Genomic DNA, 8494 nt, shown 5'->3' with positions numbered 1-8494 from the left:
AGGGGTGGAGTCAATCTTCCACGAGCTCCGCAGGTAGGGTCATACTCGCGAAAATTAGACGACCGCTGACCGAGACTTAAGTTTCATAGACTTGGTCAGGTTTTGCTCATTATCCCATCTTCCAGTGCTCAGTGCAGTGATGACCCCAAAACAAGTGCTCAACAGTATCTATTGAGGGCCTACCATGGGCTGGGCACTGTTCCCGACAGCAAAGCAAACAGCCATAACAGAAAAGGCCTGCCCTCACAGAACTTGTATTCTTAAAAAAAATTTTTTTAATGCTTATTTATTTTTTTGAAAGAGAGACAGAGTGTGAGAGGGTGAGGGGCAGAGAGAGAGAGAGAGAGAGAGAGGGAGACACAGAATCCACAGCAGGCTCCAGGCTCCAAGTTGTCAGCACAGGGCCAGACTTCGAGATCATGACTTGAGCTGAAGCTGGACGTTTAACCAACTGAGCCACCCAAACGCCCCCAGCACTTGTGTTCTAAAAGGAGGCAGGTAGAGGCACCTGGGTGGCTCAGTCGGTTAAGCGTCCGACTTCAGCTCAGGGCATGATCTCGCAGTCCGTGAGTTCGAGCCCTGCGTCAGGCTCTGTGCTGACAGCTCTGAGCCTGGAGCCTGTTTGGATTCTGTGTCTCCCTCTCTCTCTGACCCTCCCCCATTCATGCTGTCTCTCCCTGTCTCAAAAATAAATAAACATTAAAAATTTTTTGAAAAAAAACCTAAAGAAATAAAAAAAATAAAAGGAGGCAGATAATAAACTAAATAAACTGGTAAAAATATATAATAAGGTAGATAATATCGAATCTATGGAGGAAAATAAAGCAGGGAGGGGGGATAAGGAGGATCACAATTTGGAGTTTTAGCTAGGATATTCAAGGAAGGTAAGCATGTGGTAACATTTGTGCCAAGATCCGAAGGAAGTAAGGAAGCATGGGTGTCCGACTTTGGCTCAGGTCATGATCTCGCTGTTCATGGGTTCGAGCCCCGCATCGGGCTCTGTGCTGACAGCTCAGAGCCTGGAGCCTGCTTTGGATTCTGTGTCTCCCTCTCTCTGACCCTCCCCTGCTCATGCTCTGTCTCTCTCTGTGTCTCAAAAATAAATACATGTTAAAAAAATTTTTTTTAAAAACAAGTAGAGAGAGGATCATTCAGGGCTTGTACGCTTGTTGTTGTTAAGTAAGCTTTACGCCCAACATGGGGCTTGAGCTCACGACCCGGAGATCAAGAGTTACATGCTCTACCGACTGAGCCAGCCGGGTTCCCTAGGGCCTGTAGGTTTTAAAGGACTTTGGGATAGAGCGAGCTGGGACACCGCAGGAGAGTCTGCGTGGAGGAGCCATGGAGTGTCTTATGTGCTCTTGGCCACCAGGTTGAGAAGACAGTGTAGGGGCAAGGTCACGGGAGGATCCATGCAGAGGCCATTGCTCCAATCAAAGGCAAGAGCAATCAATGATGCTTGTACCAGCTGGACAGCAGTGGGGATGGGAGTAGTAGTCAGGGTCTGCCGGGTGTGTTTTTGAGCTTGAGCTCCTGGGAAAGTGCAGCGGCTTCAACAGAGACCCGGGCAGCTTTGGAGGGAACACGACGAGGGTGGGGCTGGGGAAGATCAGGAATTCTGTTTTGACCATGTCAGGTTTGAGATGTCTTTTAGACATTCACATAGAAATGTGGGGTGATCAGAGTCTGGAACTCGGAGCAGGGGGGAGGTCCAGGCAGGAGACATAAATTGGAGCGCAGCCAGCATGATGGTATTTCCAGCCTGAGGAGACGGCGAGAGGAATGTAGGTAGACTGGAATGAATGAATCTTCAACCTGAACCCTATTCCTCGGTCAGAAGGGGCGCCTGGCTGGCGCAGGCGGTGGAGACTGCGACTCTTCCCCCCCCCCCCCCCGATGCTTATTTATTTTGAGGGCGGGGGTGGGGGGGACAAGTGGGGGAGGGCAGAGAGAGACAATCCCAAGCAGGCTCCGTACTGTCAGTGCAGAGCCGGATGCGGGGCTCGAACTTATGAACCGTGAGATCGCGACCTGAGCAGAAATCAAGAGCCGGACGCTTAATCGACTGAGCCACCCAGGTGCCCCGAGCCTGCAACTCTTGATCTCGGGGTCATGAGTTTGAGCCCCACAATGGGTGTAGAGAGTACCAAAAATAAATAAAGTTAAAAAAGAAAAGAAAAGAAAAAAAGCAAAAAAAAGAAAATTTGCTTGCAAGTACTCTTGGGGACCAGAAGAGGGAGCTAAGGGTGGGAGGAGAGTGGCCAGGGTGGGAAGAGGGGCCCTGTGAACTTGCCCTTGAAGGAGGAGGAGGCAAGGAGATTCCAGGGGCGGGAACAGTTATTTGCAGAGCCAGGGAAGCATGAAGGAGTAGGCAAGGGTGTTTACAGAGGGAGGAGGGGCAAGGTGGGAATCAGGCTTAACCCCCCCCCCCCCCCCCCCCCGCAACCCTGAGCTGTCCCCACCCTGTTTTGGCTTTTCTTGTTTCCTTACCCACTTTGAATTTCAAGGTCAGCTGTTTGAGGGACCAGATATCTGCCTCCACCATTACCTTATGCGCTGGCTCTTGTGACACGCCTCACTCTTGGGTCCACCTTCCCCCAGGCTGCTGGAATTTGCGGGATATCTGACAAAGCCCGGGAGGTGAGCCCAGCAGTCCCTTGGGGAGGTGACATCATCTGGGCCCCGTGCGAGGCCTGAGAAGGTCCAATGCCCTGTTCCTGCCCTACATCAGTATCCTTCCACCCGATTGTGGACTCTTCTCTGCTCAGGGCTTCCTTGGCCTCGAGTGGTGGTGGAACAGAGTCTGCTTTGGAGTCAGACCAGCCTGGGCTTAAACTCCTTCTCTGCGACCTGGGAGCTTTGAGACTTTAGGCAAGGTGCCTCGAGACCCAGAAACTCGGTTTCCTTATTCCTACAGTGAGACTACCCGCAGCGACCGTTTTCTCACCGGCTTGATGTTTCCCAAGGCAGGTTGGGAGAATTAAATGAGATTAAAGGAGATAGGAATAAGGAAGTCACCTGGCATGGCCCAGGGCGACCAAGGAATTCCCTTCCAAGGTGCAAAAGTTCATCTCCCCACCCCTCCCCACCCCACCCACCGCTCCTTTCCTCCCCTCCCCGACAAGCCTCTGCCTCTTTCAACCAGGCTGTCTACACTGCCTCATGAGCCACACACACACACACACACACACACACACACACACACGCCCCGGGCATCTTGCTCTGCTCTCCTCTCACACCCCTCTGGATGGAGACCCTCTGCCCCTCTCTCTCAGGCCCTGCACCCCTCCCACCCACTTTCTGGACCCTTCTTCCTCCAGCTCCAGCCACTCCCTCACCCTGCTTTGCTCTCCGCTTGCCCTACAGCCCTCAACTGCTCTCAACTAGTCATTCATTCATTTGCTTTGCGGAGGCCTGGAGATGGCCTGTGCTCTGTGTCATCTTCTGTACTGGGGGTGGGGGGGCACGGGCTGGGGAGACACCTCCCCAGTGGCACGCGTGTCACTGCACGGCTGGGGAGAGGCAGGCTTTAGACATTGCCCCCGTCACCTGGCAGAGGACAGTCCTGGGAGGTCCCAAAAGGCATCTGAAAGCGCCCCCACCTTCTCCCTTCCGGCCCCCTGAGGAGCTGAGCCTCCTCCAGGGCCAGACCTCCCCGGGCTGGGCCTCATCCCCTCAGGGTCCCTCCCTTCACTCCTCCCTCCCTCCCCCGCCTTCCTCAACCCTGCTCTCTCCAGCTTTCAGGCCTCTCTCCCTCCGCAAAAAAAACTTTCGGAAAAAGTGGCCCACCTTATCTCGACCTTCCTGACTCTCACGCCGCTCACCCTGCAGGTGGCTTCTATTCCTAGCACCCCGTGGAAGCCTCTGCCGGATGCTTCCAGCAGCTTCCCAATGGACGGGTCTCAGTCCCTGTCTTTCTGGACCTCCCTGCAACATCTGGCCTGCTATTCACTCCTGCCTCCTTGAAACCCTCTTCTTTCTCTGGCATTTCAATGCCACACACATCCCCCTTTTTCTAAAGTGCGCATCTGGTCGGGCCAGTTGAGCACTCTGAGGTCCCAGCCTCCATCAGGGGTTAGGGGCTGCATGTTTGGCCCCTTCCCACCTGGCCAGGGCCCCCTCTCCACGCCAAGACTTTGGCCCTGCTGTTCCCTTCACCAGAAACCCTCTCTTGTCTTTACCCCTGGGGTCCCAGCTTAGGTCTTCGGAGCCTTCTCTCCCTGACGGAGGCTGGGATGTCAGGGTTGCCAAATACAATACATGGGCCAAATTAAACTCACTCTTTATCTGCAATTCAGATTACCCCGGGTGCCACTTATCTATCTATCTATCTATCTATCTATCTATCTATTCAAAAGTAGGCTCCACACTGGGCATGGTTGAACAGTCCTTAAGCTATCCGACTCTTGGGGCACCTGGGTGGCTCAGTCGGCTCAGCATCTGACTTGGGCTCAGGTCATCACCTCACGGTTTGTGGGTTCGAGCCCCACGTCGGACTCTGTGCTGACAGCTCAGAGCCTGAAACCTGCTTCAGATTCTGTGTCTCTGGCTCGCTCTCTACCCCTCCCCCGCTCGCACTCTGTCTCTCTCAAAAATAAACATCAAAAAAAAAAATTAGGCGTCTGACTCTGGATCTCGGCTCAGGTGTTGATCTCAGAGTCACGAGTTCAAGCCCCGTGGCCTCCCACACCCTGCCCCATATTTTTGCACACTAAATTTGGCATCTCTCGCTGCTGTAGCCCTGGGGCCCAGCTCAGTGCCTGACGGCAAATGTTAGCTGAAGGAATAATGGTGGCAGTGATGGTGATGGACTAAGGTGCTATGGGGCACAAAGGAAAGGTAGCAAGCTCCCTAGAGGTGACAGCTGAGTCAAAGCAGGTGGAGACAGTAGGTCATGGCATCGACCATTCCCTCCCTCCACAGAGACGCTTCTTGAACGGTGTCCCCAAAAAGTTACGCTTTAAGTCCAACCTCTGGTACCTGTGCCTGTGAACTTATTTGGAAATAGGGTCTTTACAGATGTAATTAGGTTAGGGGCCTCAGAAGAAGGTCCTCCTGGATTTAGGGTTGGCTCTAAATTCAATGACTGGTGTCCTTATATGAGAAAGGGGAGAGTGGTTTGACACACACACACACACACACACACACACACACAGGGAAGGTGGTCATAGGAAGACAGATGTCCAGGAGCCATCATGGAAAGGATTGTCTCTCAGAGCCTCTAAAAGGAATCAACCCCACCAACGCCTTGTTTTGAGACTTCTGGCCTCCAGAACTATGAGAAAATGGCTATATATTTTTTAATATTCACAAAAATTTTAACGTGTATTTATTTTTGAGAGAGAGAGAGCATGAGCGTGAGCGGGGGAGGAGCAGAGAAAAAGGGAGACAGAGAATCCAAAGCAGGCTCCTTGCTTTCAGGGCAAAGCCCGACATGGAGCTCAAACCCACGAACCATGAGATCATGACCTGAGCTGAATGCTGCTCAACCAACTGAGCCCCCCAGGCTCCCCTTTTCAAATAAAAAAAAAAATGTTTATTTATTCGGGGCGCCTGGGGGGCTCAGTTGGTTAAGCATCTGACCTCAGCTCAGGTCATTGTCTCACGGTTCGTGGGTTCGAGCCCCGCGTGGGGCTCTGCGCTGACAACGTGGAAACTGCTTTGGATTTGCTGTCTCTCCCTCTCTCTCTGCCCTTCCATGACCTGTACTTTCTCCCCTCTCCCCTCAAAATAAATAAATAAATAAACTTAAAAAAATACAAAATAAACTTTAAAAAAGTTTATTTATTTTGAGACAGAGTGAGAGCAAGCGAGGGTGGGGCAGAGAGAGAGAGAGAGAGAGAGGGAGGGAGAGAGAGAATCAATCCCAAGTAGGCTCCATGCTATCAGTACAAGAGCCCAACGTGGGGCTCGATCTCACAGACCATGAGATCGTGACCTGAGCCAAAGGGAGATGTTTAACTGACTGAGGCACCCAGGCACCCCATAATTGCTATTGTTTTAAGCCATCCAGTTTGAGATATGTTGTTCGAACAGTCCTGGGAAACCCATACGCCCCGTCTATCAGACTCTTCATGAGTCTTGCTCCTAGAACCTTCTACAGTACCAGAGCTTTTGTCCAGCCTGTGGCATCCAGCCAGCAAAATGGCCCCCGGAGCCCTTACCTCTTCGCATTCATGCCCTTATACTGTCCCCTCCCGCATCCACTAGGGCTGACTTATGCGACAATAAAATACTGTGACGGCGTGCGATTCCCAAGACTAGGTTATGAAACTGGAGACCAAGCTTTTGCCTGAGTCTCTGGAATCGCTCTCTTGGGGAGGAAGCCAGCTGCCATGCTTCCCGGACGCACAAGCAGCACCATGAAGAAATCCATACGGTGAGGAATTGAGGGCTTCCGCCAACAGCAGGCCACAACTTGCTAACCAAGTGAGTGAGCCACTTTGGAAGACGATTGTCCCACACGGGTCAAGACTTAAGATGACTGAAGCCCCAGCCAACATCTTGATGGCAACCCCATGGGAGATCCCAAGGCCGAATCGCTTAATGAAATCATTCCTGAGATTCTGACTCACAGAAGCTTTGGGGTTCTTCATGATCACATGGCATGCTCCTTATATGACTTTCTGTGTCCAAATTTCCCCTTCTCCTGTTTTTTTTTTTTAATAAAAATGTTTTAACGTTTTATTTATTCTTGAGAGACAGAGAGAGACAGACCATGAGCAAGGGAGGGGCAGAGCGAGAAGCAGGCTCCGGGTTCTGAGCTGTCAGCACAGAGCCCAACCAAGGGCCTGAACTCACAAGCCATGAGATCATGACCTGAGCCGAAGTTGGACACTTAACTGACTGAGCCACCCAGGCGCTCCTCCCCTTCTTATAAGGACATCAGTCCTGTTGGAGGAGTCCTGTTGGACCCTAATGACCTCACTTTAATTTTATTGTGTCTGTAAAGACCCTATCTCCAAATGAGGTTGCATTCTGAGGTACTAGGGGTTAGGACCCGAACACAGGAATTTGGGGGGAAGGCACAATTCAGCCTCTAACACCTGACCCTGTCTTTGGGCTCAAGGTCTTTCTGCCCATAATTCACTCTGTTTCCTGGCCTCTTTCCTTCTCTTTGCCTCCCCCCCACCCATTTTGTGCTCACGGCAGACATTACTAATCCCTCTTGGCATCCTTTCTGCCGAAGCAAAGTGCAGACTCAGAATCCCCTCATCGGCTATCTCCACGCAGTCTGCCCACCTATCCGGACGTCGTGGAGGAGGAGACAATGGCCAATAAACACTTGTTGAATGAATGGCTCCATACATCTAACCTACAACAAACAGTTCATGATCCACCACTTGTCTGGCTGTTCCAGGTTATCGGTCCCTGCAGACATAGGGCCCCGTGAGCCTGCTTTCCATCAGGAGCTGCAGCCTTCTTTGGTGGTCTGTCTCATCTTGAAAGGTGGGCACCTGGGGACCATGACTTCAGGTCCAAAGTCCACGTCTGCCAAGAAGGAGACTTCCCCCACCTCCTACCCCTTCTTCTTTCTTTTGTTTGGAGTTCAGCCAATGAGTATTTCTTTTCTTTTTTAATGTTTATCCATTTTTGAGAGAGAGAGAGAGAGAGACAGACAGACAGACAGACAGAGAGAGGTCAGGGGATGGGCCGAGAGAGGGGGTAGGGCCAGAAAGAGAGAGAAGGGGACAGAGGATCCGAACCCCCCCCCGATGTGGGGCTCGAACTCACGAACCCTGAGACCATGACCTGAGCTGAACTGGGACACTCAACTGACGGAGCCACCCAGGCGCCCCAGGCAATGAGTATTTCTAAAGGCTGTAATAGAGAGGGTGCTGTATCAGGAGGGGGGTGGGGAGAGTTGCCTCTCCACTCAACAGCCATGCCTCCTTCTTCCTTGCTAACAGAGCCCCACCTCTGTTCAGTTGATGGGTAGAGACCCCTGGATGTCATGTCAAGTGTGTTGGGGCACAACCATGATGACTCTGATCCAAGTATGGGAATCTTTTCCCCAAGGATTGGTTTAAGGAGCACGGGCCTGCTCAGGAATCCCTGGAAAACATTTTTCTCCCTGATAAAGAAAGATGCCAAGGAGAAAACCCTGGCTCTGTGACCCTCCCCTCCCCACTCTGGAAATTGTCCTCCAAGGATGGGATGCTCGGAGTAAGTGTAGCCACTTAGTGATCATGAGGGGAAACCTTTTATTATTTTTTTTAAGTTCATTTATTTATTTATTTATTTAGAGAGCAGGGGAGGGGAAGAGAGAGAGAGAGAGAGAGAGAGAGAGAGAGAATTCCAAGCAGGTTTCGTGCTGTCAGCTCAGAGCCTGAGCGGGGGCTCGATCCCATGAACTATGAGACCACGACCTGGGCTGAAATCAAGAGTCGGACGCTTGACTCGCCTGGCCACCCAGACACCCCCACGGTGGGGGGGAACCCTTCTGATGCATGCAAGAGACATTGCTGAGAGATGAGAGGCACCCGGGGTCGTG

This window comes from Prionailurus bengalensis, chromosome D1, assembly GCF_016509475.1.
Source record: "Prionailurus bengalensis isolate Pbe53 chromosome D1, Fcat_Pben_1.1_paternal_pri, whole genome shotgun sequence".
Taxonomy (NCBI): domain Eukaryota; kingdom Metazoa; phylum Chordata; class Mammalia; order Carnivora; family Felidae; genus Prionailurus; species Prionailurus bengalensis.
Note: the sequence above shows the minus strand (reverse complement) of the source record.